The sequence below is a fragment of the Anomalospiza imberbis genome, chromosome 27 (assembly GCF_031753505.1).
Source record: "Anomalospiza imberbis isolate Cuckoo-Finch-1a 21T00152 chromosome 27, ASM3175350v1, whole genome shotgun sequence".
NCBI classification, from domain to species: domain Eukaryota; kingdom Metazoa; phylum Chordata; class Aves; order Passeriformes; family Viduidae; genus Anomalospiza; species Anomalospiza imberbis.
The window spans coordinates 2,327,109-2,347,112 of record NC_089707.1 but is presented as its reverse complement, the minus strand read 5'-3'; the positions used below and the strand labels follow the sequence as shown (position 1 = coordinate 2,347,112).

The window sequence follows — 20,004 nt, the reverse complement described above, 5'->3', positions numbered from 1 at the left end:
ATCCATGTGACAGTCACACAAACCCTGGGTCCTACAGCACTTCACTCTAACAAACTAAAAATGGAGCCACATCTCTCTCTCTACAAGGCCTTTTAAGGATGAACTGTCCAATTAAGAAATGACACCTAAATTATTTTTACTTTTAACCCAATAACCAACCACCCATGGCCTGCAATAAGGACTTTTTTATCCAATGACACAAAACCACCCAAACCCATGGAGAAGAAGGAGAAGAAGGAGAAGAAGGAGAAGGAGAAGGAGAAGGAGAAGGAGAAGAAGAAGAAGAAGAAGAAGAAGAAGAAGAAGAAGAAGAAGAAGAAGAAGAAGAAGAAGAAGGTGAAGGAGGAGAAGAAGAAGGTGAAGAAAGAGAAGAAGAAGGTGAAGAAAGAGAAGAAGAAGGACCAGCCTCTGTCCTAAAACCTCCATCTTGCTTTATATATATTACTGTATTCTAAAACCTTCAACTCTAAGTTTTCCACCCTGTGACACTCCACACTCCTATTCAAACTCCACACCCACAATCCCAGTTCTGTCATTCCATTTTGGAAGCCTTCTCCACAGCCTCAAATGCAGTGTTCTCCTGGGGGTCAGTGCCTGTCAGAACAGAAAGTCTGGAATTCTCAGTGACCAGGGTTCCAACACCAGACCACTCAGGGATGCTGAGAGAACAAAGCTCCCATCTGGCTGTGAGCAGTGGGTGCAGCTCAAAGCGTTTGGGAATCTGCCTGTTCAGCACCTGAACTCAATCCCTGTCCATGGTGTTTGTCCAGCTCCAGTTGTGACATTCCCTCGGCTCAGGAGAGCAGCTGGGAACAGCAGTTCCTGGGATCTGAACTGCTCTGAAAGCCCTGGAAGATGAGCTGCTGCTCTTTGAGAGGGAGCCAGGAAATCTCACAGAATCATGGAATGATTTGGGTTGGGAGGGACATTAAAGCCCATCCAGTGCCACCCCTGCCATGGCAGGGACACCTTCCACTGTCCCAGGCTACCCCAAGCCCCGTCCAGCCTGGCCTTGGGCACTGCCAGGGATCCAGGGGCAGCCCCAGCTGCTCTGGGCACCCTGTGCCAGGGCCTGCCCACCCTCCCAGCGAACAATTCCTGCCCAATATCCCATCCAGCCCTGCCCTCTGGCAGTGGGAGCCATTCCCCGTGTCCTGTTCCTCCAGTTCCTGACAAAGAGCCCCTCTCCAGTTTCCTTTAGGCCCCTTCAGATCCTGCAAGGTTTAGACCAGACAGAGCCTTGGCTCATCTAGACCTCGACCTCAGCACCAGAACTCTCCATGCCACGTGGAGGTGACACCGAGCCACCCCACAGAGCCTGGCACAGGGTGGGCCAGTGCCCAACATCCCCACAGCAGCACCAACCCTTGGGCACCGTCCCATGCCAAGGGTGGAGCACCATCCACCTCTCACAGCCAGCCCCTCCTCACCCAGCAGGGCACGGGGAGAGCTTTGGGCCATGTCCTTGTGCCCTCCCAGGCAGCTGGCAGCTGGCAGCTGGCACCTGAAGCAGCTCACCCACAGTGTCCTGAACCACGTGTAACCCTTCTCCTTCCCTGAGTCCTGTTAAGGGGAGGGGAATGGAAGGGGGAAGCAAACATGCCAAGGAACTTGAAAAGAAGCTTTCTGAAGAGACTACTCATTACACTGCTTCAAAATTTTATAAACAAGAGAAGGCACCAGACCCTGCCACTGATTAGGTTAAATTAATTTAGAACAGAAGCAAACACTGCTTGTCTACGAGCTCCAGTTACCTGGAAACACAGATAAACCCAAAACACACTTTTCAAGGGCAGCAGGCATTATAGCTGGGGTTGGGGTTTATTTCAGAAACCTGGTCCTCATGGAAAAATACAAATCTGGAAATGGCTTTTATTAGCAAGTTAATAATATACTGAAATACAAATATACACTCAGTCTTTAATTAGATTTCACAGAATTAAGTCAAGTAATATATATATACACCTAACTGTTGTGTAACAGCCGTTCACTAATCTCTGCTGTTTCTTTAAAAGTAACTTTGAAGACAGAAAAGAGTCAGGAATGGATCTGTAATTTGAAGTTTCCTTAAGAGCCAACTGAAATTGAAGAGCAGAAGCCACAATAGTTTAGGGGTTGCTGGCAAAATCCAAATCCCACGTGCAGGAATCTCAGACATGAACAGGGGCAAAGTATTGTTGGGAACATAATCCCCTACACAAACCTGTCCTGTTTTCTTTTGGGTTAATAACCTGAATGTAAGGCCCTATTTACAGGAAAATGGACATGTACTCAATGAACCAGCCTAACCTTCTGGAGCTAAAGAACTAGGTCATCTTTGTAATAAAGCTGCATTCATCTTTGTAGATAAAAAGCTGATGTTGCAAGAAGAAAGAAGCAGCAGAAAAGTTGCTGACAGTGGGCAGTGCCCAGCACCCTCGGGGGGAAGAACCTTTCCCTGAGCTCCATTCCAACCCCTGACACAGATCCAGCCCTTCCTGACGTTCTCACAGACTCACCTGCAGCACTCACAGCTGTTTATTGGTAAGAAAAGCACAAGAGATTCCAGATTTTTAGTGTAGCACAACCCTGTCAACAAGTGGAACTCCTTATTTCTTTCCTATGAACCACCTAAACCTTGACTTCAGAAAAGTTTTGCTGCAATGATGGCAAATGTTAGCTAAGAAACAACATCTGGGTATCTGCTGAGCAGTGAGGATGATTTCACATCTGGAAGGAGGAATTAAAAGTCACACTCCAGTGCTCTCCATGTCCAGGCTGTAACAAACACATTGGTGCTACCTGGTGAAAACAAGCACAAGTTCTGGCCTTGAATGAATTGTTTCCCATATTTTTAATATGTGCACTGTAGGGGGCTTCCCAGGACTGTGGTTCAATGGGGGAAATACAATTTCTGAAAGTAGAAATAGTCTGAAATAGAATCCCAGGATGGTTTGGATTGGAGGGACATTAAAGCCCATCCAGTGCCACCCCTGCCATGGCAGGGACACCTTCCACCGTCCCAGGCTGCTCCAAGCCCTGTCCAGCCTGGCCCTGGGCACTGCCAGGGATCCAGGGGCAGCCCCAGCTGCTCTGGGAATTCCATCCCAGCCCCTCCCCACCCTCCCAGGGAACAATTTCTCCCCAAAATCCCATCCATCCCTGCCCTGTGGCAGTGGGGAGCCATTCCCTGTGTCCTGTCCCTCCAGGCCCCTGGGAGCAAACAGCATCTCCAGGAAAAGCCTGGCACAAAAGCATTCCAAAGGTTCCTTTCCAGGACACATCTCCAAGTTTCCATCCTCGGCCAAAGCAGAGTCTCTGGTTCCTTGTCCCCTGCAGTGTGTGGCTGCTCCCAGGACAATCCCAGGTACCTGGGTACAGCTAATCCTCCTCTGGCTGAATTGGGCTCATTTTGGAACAAGCAGCTGCAAACCTCGGTGCTGTTTTTTATAGCTTGTCCTACAGCTTTTATAGCTTGTCCGACGTCAAGAGAACTATGGAATGTGTCACTTATTTGAAATTAATTCCAAGAAATCAGCTTAACTCACACCTGTAGTTCACCAGCCCTCATTTTCTACTTGCTTAGACTAGACAACCCTGTGTGAAGCAGATTTGCTGCAGTATTGCATGGGGATTTGCTGCAATATTCCATGGGGGTTGGCTGCAGTATTCCATGGGGGTTGGCTGCAGTATTGCACAGGGATTGGCTGCAGTATTGCATGGAGAATTGATGCAGTGTTCCGTGGAGAAGTGATGCAGTATTGCATGAAGTGATGCAGTATTCCATTGAGAACTGCTGCAGTATTCCATGGAGAATTGCTGCAGTGTTCCATGGAGAAGTGATGCAGTATTGCATGGAGAACTGTTGCAGTATTCCATGGGGATTGGCTGCAGTTTTCCATGGAGAACTGCTGCAGTATTCCATGGGGATTGGCTGCAGTTTTCCATGGAGGATTGCTGCAGTATTCCATGGGGATTGGCTGCAGTTTTCCATGGAGGATTGCTGCAGTTTTCCATGGGGATTGGCTGCAGTTTTCCATGGAGGATTGCTGCAGTATTCCATGGGGATTGGCTGCAGTTTTCCATGGAGGATTGCTGCAGTTTTCCATGGGGATTGGCTGCAGTTTTCCATGGAGGATTGCTGCAGTATTCCATGGGGATTGGCTGCAGTTTTCCATGGAGGATTGCTGCAGTTTTCCATGGGGATTGGCTGCAGTATTCCATGGGGAATTGCTGCAGTATTCCATGGGGATTGGCTGCAGTATTCAATGGAGAACTGTTGCAGTATTCCATGGGGATTGGCTGCAGTATTCCATGGGGATTGGCTGCAGTTTTCCATGGAGAACTGCTGCAGTATTCCATGGGGATTGGCTGCAGTATTCAATGGAGAACTGCTGCAGTATTCCATGGGGATTGGCTGCAGTATTCAATGGAGAACTGTTGCAGTATTCCATGGGGATTGGCTGCAGTATTCCATGGAGAACTGCTGCAGTATTCCATGGAGAACTGCTGCAGTATTCCATGGGGATGGGGGGTGGCTGCAGCAGCTGCTTCCAGCCAGCACAGCAGGAGCTGCTGCCAGCACAGCCCTGGGTGTTGCTATTTATTTACACAGCACCACTCACGAGCGTTGTGGTGCCTCACAAAGTGAAGCAGAAGAAGCAACAAACACAAACTGGGGCTGTTTGGAGAAGGGATGACTTTGTCTCAGATTTTACAGCATCAGTGGAGTCAGGGCTCTGGATCTCCAGAGGATCCCACCATGGGGTGAACCGGGGGTTTGTACTTTGGGAGGCAGAAGAGGAGGAGGAAAAGGAGGAAGAGGAGGTTCCAGGTTGTCCCAGCTCAGCACAACACAGGGAGCATTGCCCTGACCAGGAACTGGTGTAACTGGGAGCAACCACCAGGAAAACCTGAGCACTGCTCCTGCACTCCACAGAAAATGGAGTCAGGGAGAAGAGAGCTGGAGAAGGGCTTTGGACAAGGGCCTGGAGGGACAGGACAAGGGGGAATGGCTTCAAACTGACAGAGGGCTGGGTTAGATGGGATATTGGGAAGAAATTCTTCCCTGGGAGGGTGGGGAGGAGCTGGAGAAGCTGTGGCTGCCCCTGGATCCCTGGAACTGTCCAAGCATTGGGCCTGGGGCAAACTGGGACAGTGGAAGGTGTCCGTGCCCATGGCAGGGGTGGCACAGGTTGGGCTTTAAGGACCTTTCCAGCCCAAACCATTCCATGATTCTGTGATCTCCAGCCACTCCTCAGCCACACGGGGTGGCCCAAAATTAAACTCCCAGAAGTTCTCCAACCACTCCATTGCTGTGTCCAGTACACATTTCAGCAAGTACAGGGACATCAGCAACTGCTTCCCCACAACAGCACTGCTCCAGTGAGGAGGGGGAAGGAGTTGCGGATCTTTCAGTGGGAATTTGAAGTTCATAAAGCTGCTGGTGCCTGGCACAGATTCCAGGACTAAACAAAACCCCAAACAGAAGACAGAAACTATCTAGAGACAGGCAATTCTCCCTGGAAAGGCAAAGAGAAGGCTGCTGTAGATTTCTAGAAACACAGTTTGGCAATATGGATTTGAATATTTTGCACTTGGAGAATGGCACTGGTGGATTTTTGGTGAGGACAGCAGGAAGACTAACTGTATCCTACAGGAATGGGAGGAGATAAAGGCTTCAACAGCTCTACACTGCTCCAACAGCTCCCACTGTCCCAAAGAAAGAGAACTGACTGCTACAGAACTGGAATTAACCGAGCGAGATCATTTATCCAGGCAATAAATTGCAGTGGGCAGAGTTTTTTACCTGGAGAACAAGTGGGTGGCTTTGTCATGGGCAGCTCACCACAGTGACGTTTCTGTCTCTGCTCTGGCTGGACAGGGACTCTGATGACCCCAAAACCCACCGGATCCCACGATGCCCAAACCTCACCTCATCCCACCATCCCTAAACCCACCTCATCCCAAACCCACCTCATCCCCAAACCTCACCTGATCCCACCATCCCCAAACCTACCCCATCCCACCATCCCCAAATCCCACCTCATCCCAAACCCACCTCATCCCCAAACCTCACCTGATCCCACCATCCCCAAACCTACCCCATCCCACCATCCCCAAATCCCACCTCATCCCCAAACCTCACCTGATTCCCACCATCCCCAAACCTACCCCATCCCACCATTTCTAAACCCCACCTCATCCCAAACCTCACCCGATCCCACCATCCCCAAACCCACCTGGTCCCACCATCCCCAAACCCCAGCTCATCCCAAACCCACCTGGTCCCACCATCCCCAAACTCACCTTATCCCAAACCTCACATGATCCCACCATCCCCAAATCCCACCTGATCCCAAACCTCACCTGATCCCACCATCCCCAAACCTCACCTGATCCCATCATCCCCAAACCCACCTGATCCCAAACCTCACCTGATCCCATCATCCCCAAACCTCACCTGATCCCATCATCCCCAAACCCACCTGATCCCAAACCTCACCTGATCCCATCATCCCCAAACCCACCTGATCCCAAACCTCACCTGATTCCACCATCCCCAAACCTCACCTTATCCCATCATCCTCAAATCCACCTCATCCCAAACCCATCTCATCCCACCATCCCCAAATCCACCTCATCCCAAACCCACCTCATCCCACCATCCCCAAACCCCACCTCATCCCAAACCCACCTCATCCCACCATCCCCAAACCCCACCTCATCCCAAACCCACCTTATCCCACCATCCCCAAACCCCACCTCATCCCAAACCCACCTCATCCCACCATCCCCACCACGGGCTGGGTCAGTCCAGAAGCTCCTGATGGATCAGGACGAGCGGGGAAGCTTTAAACCCTTTTGAACCATGAACTGGGGTGAGGGAGCAAATATCTTCTCTGCTAACTCCGAGACCCTTCTGAGGTGTTTTGGGGACCCTACATGAAGCAGCCGAAGCTGGGGCGGGCGAGGAAGCCGCGGATGGCAGGAGGATGTGGGGGAGGCTGCGATGTTTGGGGACCAACAGCGGTTGCCAGGGGTGACGTGGTCCCCTCCCGGTCTCCTCCCGTTGCCAGGCGACGCGGGGAGCGTTTCCCAAACCAAACATCCCCATCCCGCCTCACAAAATATGTCAGCGGGTATTTTCAGGAGCCCGGGGAAGGCAGGAGGGACAAATAACGCCTTTGCCATGGTAACTGCGAGGGGGGGCCCCGCGGGCGCCGCCGCGGCTTTGTTTTGGTTTGGTTTTATTTTATTGAATTGTTATTTCAGAATAAACGGATTAGCGGGATGGGGGAGCGCTCGGCAAAGCAGATGCTCAGGAGAGAAATATTTTTGTTCTTTTTGTTCATTTGGGTTTTTTTAAAAAATACTATTAAGGAATTAAACTTTTTTGGAGCTGGGTGTAGATTCTCAGGAGCGAAATATTTTTGTTCATTTGGTTATTTTTTTTTTTTAATTAAGGAATTAAGCTTTTTTGGAGCTGGGTGTAGATGTTCAGGAGAGAAATCTTGTTCGTTTGGGGTTTTTACAAATAATATTAAGGAATTAAGCTTTTTTGGAGCTGGGTGTAGATGCTCAGAAGAGAAATTTTTTTTTTTTTTTTTAATAATATTAAGGAATTAAGCTTTTTTGGAGCTGGGTGTAAACTACTCACAGTGTTTCTGCACCCCTAAACACACACAAGTCCCTCAGCAAGTTCTCTTCCAACTTATGTCTTTTTTTTCCCCTATTTGTAGATCCCTCCAAGTTTTCCAGCAGAATTTAGATCCCTTTCAGCCAGGGCTTAGCTTACTTCAAACAGGTTTGCTTTTCTTGGTGGTGGCTGTGAATCCAGGCAAAGGCAGCCTGGCTGGGAAATGAGCTTTTGGGAGAGGGGGTGTGTGGTTTTGGAATGTCCTCTGACTTGATGAAGAGGAGAAATTAATCAAAAGGATGTTTTCTTCTAGTGCCATGAACGAGGAAATCTAATTTAAATTCTCCACATGGATTTTTTTACATTAGAATTTGAGGCAATTAATCATAAGCAAAAAATGTAGAGACACTCAGAGGATTTTAAGGGAGAGCTTGCTCTGGGGAAATAAAGATTAGAGAAAGGCTTTTGTTGGGCTGGTGGAAACATCATTGTCCTGGGTGCTGTGGTCTGATCTAACACATAAAATTCTGCTGTGCTTGCTGATCATCAGTGAGGCCACAGACTGCTGTCACAGGTCCCAACAGGAGCAGATCTGGGGCAGAATTTGTCTCTCCAGCTTTTCAATTTAAGTTTAGGCAGTGGCATCACTTCACCTTGGCAGTGATCAATAAAAGCTCATCACTGGTGATTTCCAGGTGTAGGTGCTTTCAGTGCTTCCTCTGGTGTTTCTCCAGGTGTTTTGCCACTGATTATAGAATCACAAAGTTTGGAAAAGACCTCCAGGATAAAACCCAACTTTTGATGGAATGCACAGTCCCCCAGGGTGCTGCTGCACAAGCTTGGACTTCTCACAAGCATTCACTTCTCTGAGGCACATGTCACAAAAAGCTGGAATCACTCACCCGCTGGATGAAAAATAGAAGTCACAATCCTGAGCATGTTTTAAATCAAGTCTTCCAAAATTTTGGTTCTTTAAGGGCTTTTAATCCTAAAAGATTTTATGGTTCTTTTGGATCCTTAAGGATTTTTTCCCCTCAGCTATTGCTGACCCAGCCCCCAGGCTACTCCTTGGACTTTTAGCATTTATTTCCTTCTCAGGGGAACAGCCCTGCATGAGAAGAATTAACCCAGAAATATTCTGAAAGAGGCAAACAATCTTTTGCTGGAAATGTTCAGAGCAGCATTCAACAGAGAGCAACTACTTATGGAAGACAAGAACAACTTAAAAATGACAACTGGAAATTAAAAAGTCATAATTTAAAGACTCTCCCTGGCTAAGGGATAACACAGACTGCACCTGCAGCTCTCTGAGGTGATCCAAGAGCATTTACACTCATTAATGAAAAAAAAAATCAATCAAACCAAGCTCATTCAACCCCTGCCCATCCCACCACTGCTTTAAGGCCAACTTCAGCACTGCAGCCTCCAAACTGTGTGAAAATGGTTAAAAGCTGCTTTAGCACTGTGACATTTGGCCAAGTGAAGGACTTCAAAAGAGAATTCTGGCCACGACAGCTGAAGCAGCAAAGGTGGACGTGATCAACCTCCTGACAACTCTGGTCTCACTCAAAGCCCAGCCTGTAAAACCAGCCCAAACTCCCTGTCTAGACCCTCTTGCTCCTTACACCAGAATTCCTGCAGGGATATCTTTGCTGGCACTGACCCAAGAGCCATCAGCTCCTCTCAGAGTGTAAGAGAGACCAGCTGCCCTCCTAGAGCCATTATATTTATTCCAAATTAAATCCAAGATGCTTCTCACTTCATTCCTTTCTCCTAAGTGCCCTTTTCTCTGCTTTAATATGCTAAAAATTACTGCTGGGATGAGGAAAACACATTAAAATTGAGAGTTCACACCTCTCAAGTGTGGATGGCAGTGGAGGTTTTAGGATTCCAGTTGCTGGAGTCCTGTAACTCCCACAAGTGCCTGACAAGGAAAAGGGTTTCCAGCTTTCCAACTTGTACTGAAAAAAAAGTCAAGAGAAGAACATGAATTCAGAAAATCACTATTTAAACTGTCAGCCTTCCTTATTTTTATCTCCTAGTGGGGTTTTAACCCAACTTTATACTTTGGGGAATTTCTGGTCTCATGGGGGAAGGAGTTTATTTGCACTCATACAGCAGCTCAAATATCCCCCCTCTTTTTTTTTTTTTTTTCCTCCCAAAGTTTCTTTCTACTTTTCCTTTTCAGAAGATGAAATGAACTCCTTACAGGAAGGAGAGCAACGTGAGGAGTGTTAAGTGTGACTGCAGAAGCTATTTCCAGTCTCTACAGCATTTACTGAGCAGTATATTGAAGAGGCCATGAAATGCTAATGATCTCCAGACTGCCAGAGATACTGTCCTAAACAGAAGGAAAAAATCTCTTTGAGAGATTTTTTTTTTTTTTTTGCCTATTCCATCTCCAGAAAAACCACACAAAACTTTAACACCTCCCTTTGGCTAAAGCTCTCCAAGTTACACTTGAAGAAAACCGAAAAGGAAAACCAGATGGGGGTGGGGGAGTGGATAGAGATGATCCAGAGCTAAAATATCCATTAGTGGGAAATTCCACCATCTCCTCCCCATCCCAAAAAAAAAAAAAAAACCACCAAAAAAACAAACCAAAAACAAAACCAAACGGGCTGCATGGGTCAGATTCCACCCGCAGACCCAGGAACCAGCTCCAAACACATTCACTCAGCCCTTTTTATTCTCTTGCTTGTCTAAGTGGCTGCTAGGCAACCCCAGCAGCATCGCTGCTCATATGCATTAAGTATTAACTATTATTTCATTCCTTCCCCCCTTTCCACAAAAAGGCAGCAAATTCGTGGCAGATAATTCTTTTCCCAAAAGGGAAAGCTGGCTGAAAATGGAGCTGTGTCAAGGATGGATATTGCCAGTTCAGTTCCAGGCTGGGATGCATCCACCACCCTGCACTACCCACCTGGAGCTCTCCTTAGGGGATGAAAAACTCATTTTTGGTACACCAGGAGATGCAGCTGCTCCAAGCTAAGCTCTGGAGGGAACTGCAGTGCTGCCCACACAGGGAACCAAAAATTCTGGTGTCAGTTTGGTGAAGCAGCAACCACCCCCACTGCTGCAGCCCTTGTGTTCATCTGGAGGAGGGAATCCTCCTGTGGGAACAAGCCCTGCTTTTGCCAGAGATGGGCAGCAGGAAGGAAGCTGCTGCCCTGCCCAAGGTAGGATTTGAGACACAAATCAAAGATTTCTGCTCCCCTCCCTCTGAGAGGCAGTTCTGGGAGCAGCATCCCCATCCCTGCCAAAGGCAACTCTCCCAGCCACTCCAGTGGCTGCTTTGTCTAAAGAAATACACATCAAAATTGCGATGGGACAGAAGAAAGCAGAAGCTGGTGGTGTTTAGAAATGGTTGGGATACTTCAGCTCAGCACAGAAATTCAGTGATGTATGGAGCTCCCCTCAGCCTGGTTCCCAACTGGGGTGACACTCCTGTACCGTTACCAGGACAATCATTACAACAGGGGAGCAAGGTGCTGCTCAGGACAACAAAACCTCAGGAAAAGGTGAATTTTTCACCTGCAGGAAGACTCCAAGAAGGGAGAGGAAAGACTGCTGACAAGCAGAGCCCGGCACTCTTCCAGCCCAGTGACATTTCTGAGTAATTACAAACCCTTAGGATCCATTATAATGTTAATTTACAGGCCAGTTGTTGTGGAGAAGTGTGATTAGATGTTGTGTAGCTACGATGCAGACTGGAAGGAATGCTAAGAATGCCTCCACTCCGAACTGAAGTGAGCAGTATTGGACTAAACTCTTTTCTGACCCAGAGATGGGGTAACTGAGAGGTGTTTTAAAAACTTTTATTCCATTTTCAGTCTCATGTGAAGGGTGAGATAATACAGGTGTTACAATTCACACCATCACAATCAGAAGCCAAATATTTCCTAATTACAAAACAGTTTAAGCTAGGTTTCAATAGGATATATGGAGTTTTTCTTTAATTTCTTTCCATAATATATTTTCACTATAAGATAGGTTTCTTGGCCTATCAGCTTTTGTCACACTATAGTGCAAATTCCTTAAAACGAATAATCCAAAATTATTCTCTGTGGGTCCTAATACAATGCATCTTTTATAGTTCTATTTCTCTAAAGTATCCAGTCTTGTTTGTAAGGCCATCCTTTAAAACTTGCCTCTAGTTTAATTTCTCTCTCAACAATGTCTGTCCTATTCCATGGCATTTTTAAGTCAGCATTTATCTCAACGTTTGCATACAGGTGCCCACTGTGTGAGACTTCTGTCAAGCTTTAAGAATTCCCTACAAATCCATTTCCCACAAGCAGCAGCGGGAAGAGCAGGAGCTGGAGCAGAGAGGGGCATCCCACAGAGCTTGGGCAGGATCACAGGCACAGGGCAGGTGCTGGCAGCAGAAGGTTCAGGGATCAGCCCCTCTTCTGCAGCAGGAGGCTCCAGAGAAGCTGCCAAGCAATGGAAATATTCACATGATCCCAGGATGGGTTGGGTTGGAGGGACCCCAAAGCCCATCCAGTGCCACCCCTGCCATGGCAGGGACACATTCCACCGTCCCAGGCTGCTCCAAGCCCCATCCAGCCTGGCCCTGGGCACTGCCAGGGACCCAGGGGCAGCCCCAGCTGCTCTGGGAATTCCATCCCAGCCCCTCCCCACCCTCCCATGGAACAATTTCTCCCCAAAATCCCATCCATCCCTGTCCTGTGGCAGTGGGGAGCCATTCCCTGTGTCCTGTCCCTCCAGGCCCCTGGGAGCAAACAGCATCTCCAGGAAAAGCCTGGCACAAAAGCATTCCAAAGGTTCCTTTCCAGGACACATCTCCAAGTTTCCATCCTCAGCCAAAGCAGAGGCTCTGGTTCCTTGTCCCCTGCAGTGTGTGGCTGCTCCCAGGACAATCCCAGGTACCTGGGCACAGCTGATCCTCCTCTGCCTGGGGATGACAGGGTCCCACTGGTGTCACTCCTCACATCTTCCAAACAAAGAAATGAGTGTTTCTCTCAGCTGGGAGCATCCCATTGATCTATGTCACCAGCCCAATTCAAGAGTCCAGGCTAAGTGTTTTCTCTAATACAAGCCAGCCAGAAAATGTTTGTTTTTCCAACTATGAGACGTTTCTTATGTTCCAACCAATGTTATGTTCTCGTGCTTCCTATGCTGCTTATGTTCTCACCAATATCAGCCGAGGATGACAAAAACTTTTAAAAAGGTTTTAAAGCACGACAAAACCTGTTAAAAAGGTTAAAAACTGAAACAAATCTCTTTATACACTATGTCTGCCCATTTCACAATGAAGAGAAGCAAAACTAGTAATTTTTTTTTTTTTGTTTAACATTAATGTCATAGCACATTTGGAAGCAGAATCAGGGCATAATTTCATTTCTGAAACCTACCCATGAAAAGGCCTGCCAGATTTGATATAAATTTTCCTCTACAAAACAAATTGATTAAATGCAAACTGAACTGGAGTCCCTAAAGCTTTGTCACAGCAAACTTCACGCAGCAGTTTTGTAATTTGCAGGTAGAAATCCATCAGAACATTCATCTTCAGCCTCATACGAGCACCTCGTTACTCTGCAAAGTAATATTTTTGAGCTATGAATAGGATCTAAATTATTCAGGGATGGAAAAAACAAATCCATCTCCTCTGGAAAGGAAACCACCAGCTGCTGAGAGCAGAGCAACTCTTCTCCTAAGGCCAAATAATCAGCAATGCAAATACCAGTGGAGAAGTGCAGCACTGTGAGCAAAGGAAAGGTTTTCTAGGAATACTCATGTAGGGAAAAAGGGATTTGTAATATTTCGGCTGGAAGAGACCTCCCAGACCATCGAGTGCAAGTTGTGACTGATCCCCAGACTGTCACCAGAGCACTGAGTGCCACGTCCAGGTGTGGACACCTCCAGGGATGGGGACCCCCAAACCTCCCCTGGCAGCTCCTTCCAATGTTTATCCCCCTTTTAGTGAAGAAATCCCTCCTGATGTCCAGGCTGAAAGGCTGCAGCAGGTCATAAAGTGTTGGTTTTCCTAGCTTTTAAAGAGATGGGGTACATTGATTTTAAATTAATTAAAATTAAATTAAAATTAAATTTAAAATGTATAATTAATTGTAAAAATTTTTAGAAATTAAGATTTTAGTAATTTAAATGTAATTAAAATTAAAATTAAATTTATTTTAAATCAATTTAAAAATAATTAAATTAATTAAATTAAAATAATTAAATTTAATTAAATAATTAAATTCATTTTAAATTACTTTAATTAATTTAAAATCTGCAGTGTTTACATATAAATATACAAAACTATATAAACTATCAGGCTTTAAGAATTTTTAAACAAATCCATTTCTCACATTAAAGGAGCAGAAAAGGCAGAGGGAGAAGGAATCTCCTCAGCATCACCTGAGGTTCTGACACAGTCACACCTGGAACTGCTTTTTTCCATGGATATTTCAAATACCAGGCTCAGGGAGAGTTTAAATGAGGACAGGGAAAGAAGGGGAAAGGCGGAAATTTGCACAGATTTAATTCTCTGAGCACATGAAGAAGGAAATTTGCACAGATTTAATTCTCTGAGCACACCAAGGAGGAAATTTTCAGATTTAATTCTCTGAGCACATGAAGAAGGAAATTTTCACAGATTTAATTCTCTGAGCACATGAAGAAGGAAATTTTCACAGATTTAATTCTCTGAGCACATGAAGGAGATAATTTGCACAGATTTAATTTAATTCTCTGAGCACACCAAGGAGGAAATTTGCACATTTCTCTGAGCACATGAAGGAAGGAAATTTTCAGATTTAATTCTCTGAGCACATGAAGAAGGAAAAAATTTGCACATTTCTCTGAGCACATGAAGGAAGGAAATTTGCAGATTTAATTCTCTGAGCACATGAAGAAGGAAATTTTCACAGATTAATTCTCTGAGCACATGAAGGAGATAATTTGCACAGATTTAATTTCATTCTCTGAGCACATGAAGAAGGAAATTTTCACAGATTTAATTCTCTGAGCACACCAAGAAGGAAATTTGCACAGATTTAATTCTCTGAGCACACCAAGGAGGAAATTTTCAGATTTAATTCTCTGAGCAGACGAAGGAAAAAATTTGCACATTTCTCTGAGCACATGAAGGAAGGAATTTGCACAGATTTAATTCTCTGAGCACATGAAGGAAAAAATTTGCACAGATTTAATTTAATTCTCTGAGCACATGAAGGAGGAAATTTTCACAGATTAATTCTCTGAGCACATGAAGGAGATAATTTGCACAGATTTCTCTGAGCACATGAAGGAGGAAATTTTCAGATTTAATTCTCTGAGCACACGAAGGAAAAATTTGCACAGATTTAATTCTCTGAGCACACCAAGGAGGAAATTTGCACAGATTAATTCACTGAGCACATGAGGAAAGAAATTTTCACAGATTAATTCTCTGAGCACATGAAGGAGGAAATTTGCACAGATTTAATTCTCTGAGCACACCAAGGAGGAAATTTTCAGATTTAATTCTCTGAGCAGACGAAGGAAAAAATTTGCACATTTCTCTGAGCACATGAAGGAAGGAATTTGCACAGATTTAATTCTCTGAGCACATGAAGGAAAAAATTTGCACAGATTTAATTTAATTCTCTGAGCACATGAAGGAAAAGATTTGCACAGATTTCTCTGAGCACACGAAGGAGGAAATTTTCACAGATTAATTCTCTGAGCACATGAAGGAGATAATTTGCACAGATTTCTCTGAGCACATGAAGGAGGAAATTTTCAGATTTAATTCTCTGAGCACACGAAGGAAAAATTTGCACAGATTTAATTCTCTGAGCACACCAAGGAGGAAATTTGCACAGATTAATTCACTTGGCACATGAAGAAAGAAATTTTCACAGATTAATTCTCTGAGCACATGAAGGAGATAATTTGCACAGATTTAATTTCATTCTCTGAGCACATGAAGAAGGAAATTTGCACAGATTTAATTCTCTGAGCACACCAAGGAGGAAATTTGCACAGATTAATTCTCTGAGCACATGAAGGAGATAATTTGCACAGATTTCTCTGAGCACATGAAGGAAGGAAATTTGCAGATTTAATTCTCTGAGCACACCAAGGAGGAAATTTGCACAGATTTAATTTAATTCTCTGAGCACACCAAGGAGGAAATTTGCACAGATTTAATTTAATTCTCTGAGCACACCAAGGAGGAAATTTGCACAGATTTAATTTAATTCTCTGAGCACACCAAGGAGGAAATTTGCACAGATTAATTCTCTGAGCACATGAAGGAGGAAATTTGCACAGATTTAATTCTCTGAGCACATGAAGGAGGAAATTTGCACAGATTTAATTCTCTGAGCACAAGAAGGAGGAAATTTGCACAGATTTAATTTAATTCTCTGAGCACACCAAGGAGGAAATTTGCACAGATTTAATTTAATTCTCTGAGCACACCAAGGAGGAAATTTGCACAGATTTAATTCTCTGAGCGCACCAAGGAGATGGCAGTGATGGGGAGGAACCAGGGCTCATCTGCCAGGTTCTCTCTTTGCCACTCAGGTATTTGCAAATTCCCACAAGGATCCCAGTTGCCAGTGCAAGAATTAACTCATTTTTGTTCTGAGCAAGGCCAGCCTCCCTCCCAGCCACACCCCAGCTGACTTCAGAAAGTTTTGTGCCAAAACTCAAGAACCAGGAGCAGATCTTTCCTTGCTGGAACACCAAAGGAGGCAGGAGGATGTTGTCCATGCTGCTGGCTGGGAAATGGATTTGTAGAAAATTCTCAAAGCTTGACAGAAAGCTTCTGTACTGCTTCACCCTTCACATGGGACTGAAAATGGAATTAAAGTTTTTAAAATGCCTCTCAGCTGCCCCATCTCTGGGGCAGAAAAAGGCTTAATCCAACACTCTGGATGTCTGTCTCCAGGAACAGCAGCTGAATATTGCTGAACATTATTGAATATTATTAAATATATGGAATATTGCTGAATATTATTGAATATTATTGAATATTAAGCACCCCCCAGACTTGCCTCTCAGTTGCCCCATCTCTGGGGCAGAAAAAGGCTTAATCCAACACTCTGGATGTCTGTGTCTCCAGGAACAGCAGCTGAATATTGCTGAATATTATTGAATACTGCTGGACATTACTGAATATAATGGAATATTATTGAATATTAAGCACCCCCAGACTTGCCTGAGGCAATGATCCATTCTGGATTTTGCAAAATCACAGTGCAAGAGCACTGAACCAGCAGCAGCAGCAGCTTTCCCCCTTATTCTGCTGTGAAGAATATTGAAGATCTCTCAACACATGAAGCACAGGGAGATCACTCTGAGGCACTGAGAGCCAAGACCCTGCTCTGTGTGGGCTGGGAAGGTTTCAAAGGATTTTTTCCATAGGAAGAATTGCAGAGAAGATTTGATCAACTCACCTCAAGCTGATTCTCCTGCCTGAGTTGCAGAGCTTCAAAAGGATCAGAGGAATCAGCATTCAGGTTTTCCACTGTACTAAGGATTTACTCTATTTTCCTTTTGAAATTATGAATTGTTTGTTCATCACCCCATTGTTGCTCTCTTAACTTTGTGACTGCATTGCATAAAAATGTATTTTAAAAAGTACAAACTATATTTTAAAAAGCACAGCCTAACACTATTCTGACATTCCATAGGGTAAATCTTTGCAGCATTTTTCCCAAAGAGAAAAAGGAAAAAAGTCCTGTAGGAAGGGCAGAGAGGACAGAGCATGAAACTCCACTTTATTCTGTTATTGAGGTATTGGGATTGGGGTTTCTACAACATCCACACTCACCCTTCCCTCCTCTCTGACTCACAGGTCTCTGATGGGCCATGAGCTGTGGGTATTTATGAGCCAAACGTGTTCCAACAGCTCAAAGCATTTTAGAAACAGCTTCCAGCAGCTCTGGAGAGCCTCAGAGCAGCAGGTAGCCAGGAAAGACCACAGTGCTGCCAATTTTAACAGCAGAATGATTTGTTCTCTTAAAAAAACTTCACCTTCCATTGGCTCCTTTATTTACCAAGGAGAGATTTGGGTGGGGAATAGAGGGATGAGTCTCTTCTGTGCAGCCAGATGGAATTCCAAACCCAGTTAGTTTAGGCAGGGAGTTAAGGGGAAGATGTCAAAATATGTTTTCCATTAACGTAACAGCGGAAAACACGAGGTTCAAAATGCAGTATACAAACACTCCCTGCTCTGCTACCAGAACCTGTGCCAACAGGAGGGATCTGATCACCATAGCTAGCTTAAACCAACAGCAACAGAGTTGTAAGTCAGAAATTTGGTATTTTATTCTGAAATATTTCCTTGGGGTGCTACTTGCCATCAGACTTCAGTCAAAATAAGCTTTAGCAAATGCTAAGTTAAACGATCCCATCTGACTGTTTCAAAGGCAAAAAAGCCAAGTAGATTTTGTTAATCCTGAATTTCCAGTTCAGCCTTCCAATGGAGAAGGGACATTTTTTGCTCTTACTCACCATGTGGTGCTAAAGTGAGTAGGGTTAGTGGTATGGGGCAGCAATCAAGACATTGACAGCAAATTTTAACAATCAATAGAACATTGAATTTTGTTTTTACTGGAGAAGTTTTACTTTCTGCAGATGGAAGGGAGAAAAAAAGAGAGCACCATCATGTTCCCTGTGTCTGCACTCAGGTGCTGTGGCAGAAAGCACTCCAGAAGGAATAATTCTCATTGTTCTGCACTCTCAGCTGAGGGGTTTTGTCTCTCACAATCACTTTGTGCCAGAGTCTCGGTGATTCCCACCCAGGAGGGACACAGAGGTACAGAGGGAGCCTGGAATGACACAGTTCAGGAAATGGACTCGAAGGAGCAACAAGGAGGGGGTGGTGGGAGGTCACAGGAGGTGGTGGAGTCACTGGGAAAGAGGCAGGGACAGTGGGGGGAGAGAAGGGAGAGGGGAAAGGGAAATGGAAAAGGGGGAAAGGGAAAGGAGGAAGGGGGGAGAGAAGGGGAGGGGAGGGGAGGAGAGAGGAGAGAGGAGAGAGGAGAGAGGAGAGAGGAGAGAGGAGAGAGGAGAGAGGAGAGAGGAGAGAGGAGGGGAGGGAAGGGAAGGGAAGGGAAGGGAAGGGAAGGGGAAGGGAAGGGAAGGGAAGGGAAGGGAAGGGAAGGGAAGGGAAGGGAAGGGAAGGGAAGGGAAGGGAAGGGAAGGGAAGGGAAGGGAAGGGAAGGGAAGGGAAGGGAAGGGAAGAGAAGAGAAGAGAAGAGAAGAGAAGAGAAGAGAAGAGAAGAGAAGAGAAGAGAAGAGAAGAGAAGAGAAGAGAAGAGAAGAGAAGAGAAGAGAAGAGAAGAGAAGAGAAGAGAAGAGAAGAGAAGAGAGAGAAGAGAAGAGAGAGAAGAGAAGAGAAGAGAAGAGAAGAGAAGAGAAGAGAAGGAGAAAGAGAAGGAGAAAGAGAAGGAGAAAGAGAAGGAGAAAGAGAAGGAGAAAGAGAAGGAGAAAGAGAAGGAGAAAGAGAAGGAGAAAGAGAAGGAGAAAGAGAAGGAGAAAGAGAAGGAGAAAGAGAAGGAGAAAGAGAAGGAGAAAGAGAAGGAGAAAGAGAAGGAGAAAGAGAAGAGAAGAGAAGAGAAGAGAAGAGAAGAGGAAGAGGAAGAGGAAGAGGAAGAGGAAGAGGAAGAGAAGGAAGAGGAAGAGAAGGAGACATTTAATCAAATGGTGTTTGCAGCCTGGCTCTCCAGTCCCACCAGCCCCTGCACTCACGTGTGCAAGGGCCAAAGCTGAGGCTGGACAGGGGGACAGATTTTTTAAATTAAAATCCTGTGTTATTACATTATTGAACCTTATTGCTGCCTATATCCTCTAAGCAGTCTGCACATGCTTCTGTTTTGGGGGAAATCATTCTTCCAGGGAACAAGCAGTAGCTCAACTCTTATATTAACTTTCTGATGCAGGGAAAATTAGTAAAAAATTTATAAACCTGAGAAAGAAAAAGGTATAAAAATCACTGCAGAGTGGCTACAGGCTGTCAATTGTCACCAACTTCCACTTCACTGCTGTGCTACAATGGTTATAAACCTGAAGTGTAAAGTGGAAAATTCATCCACAGACAATTTACTTTTCCCCAGCAGAATATTGCACGATGTTCTGGCTAATCACATAATTCAATCCTCATGTATTCAGAAAGCACTCAGAAATCAGGAGAATGCATTCAAAACGTTCACTGTGTGGAACATTTCGTTGCCCAAACAGCACAATATAAATTCAAGCAAGTAGCTGCCAAAAGAAAAAGTTAGAACAGAAATTCCTTAATGATTGACTAAGGAGAGACTCATCACCAAGGTATTAAGTAATTCTTAGGGGAAAGTGAATTAGAATTGCAGTATATGATGTATTAATTATTTGGTGGCAGAAAAAAGCTTGGGTTTTAAGGACAC

The 20,004-nt window shown here is 45.2% G+C and overlaps 1 protein-coding gene and 1 long non-coding RNA gene across 7 annotated transcripts in view; one reads left to right on the top strand and one right to left on the bottom strand.

The window, feature by feature from the left end:
• The window catches only part of RFX2 (regulatory factor X2), a 79,612-nt gene that overhangs the window by 44,454 nt on the left and 15,154 nt on the right, over positions 1–20,004 (bottom strand). The window lies entirely within an intron of this gene.
• LOC137462876 (uncharacterized) lies at positions 6,806–9,995 on the top strand. The gene is made up of 2 exons (XR_010993797.1): positions 6,806–7,174; positions 9,807–9,995. It is a non-coding gene; the product is annotated as an uncharacterized lncRNA (long non-coding RNA).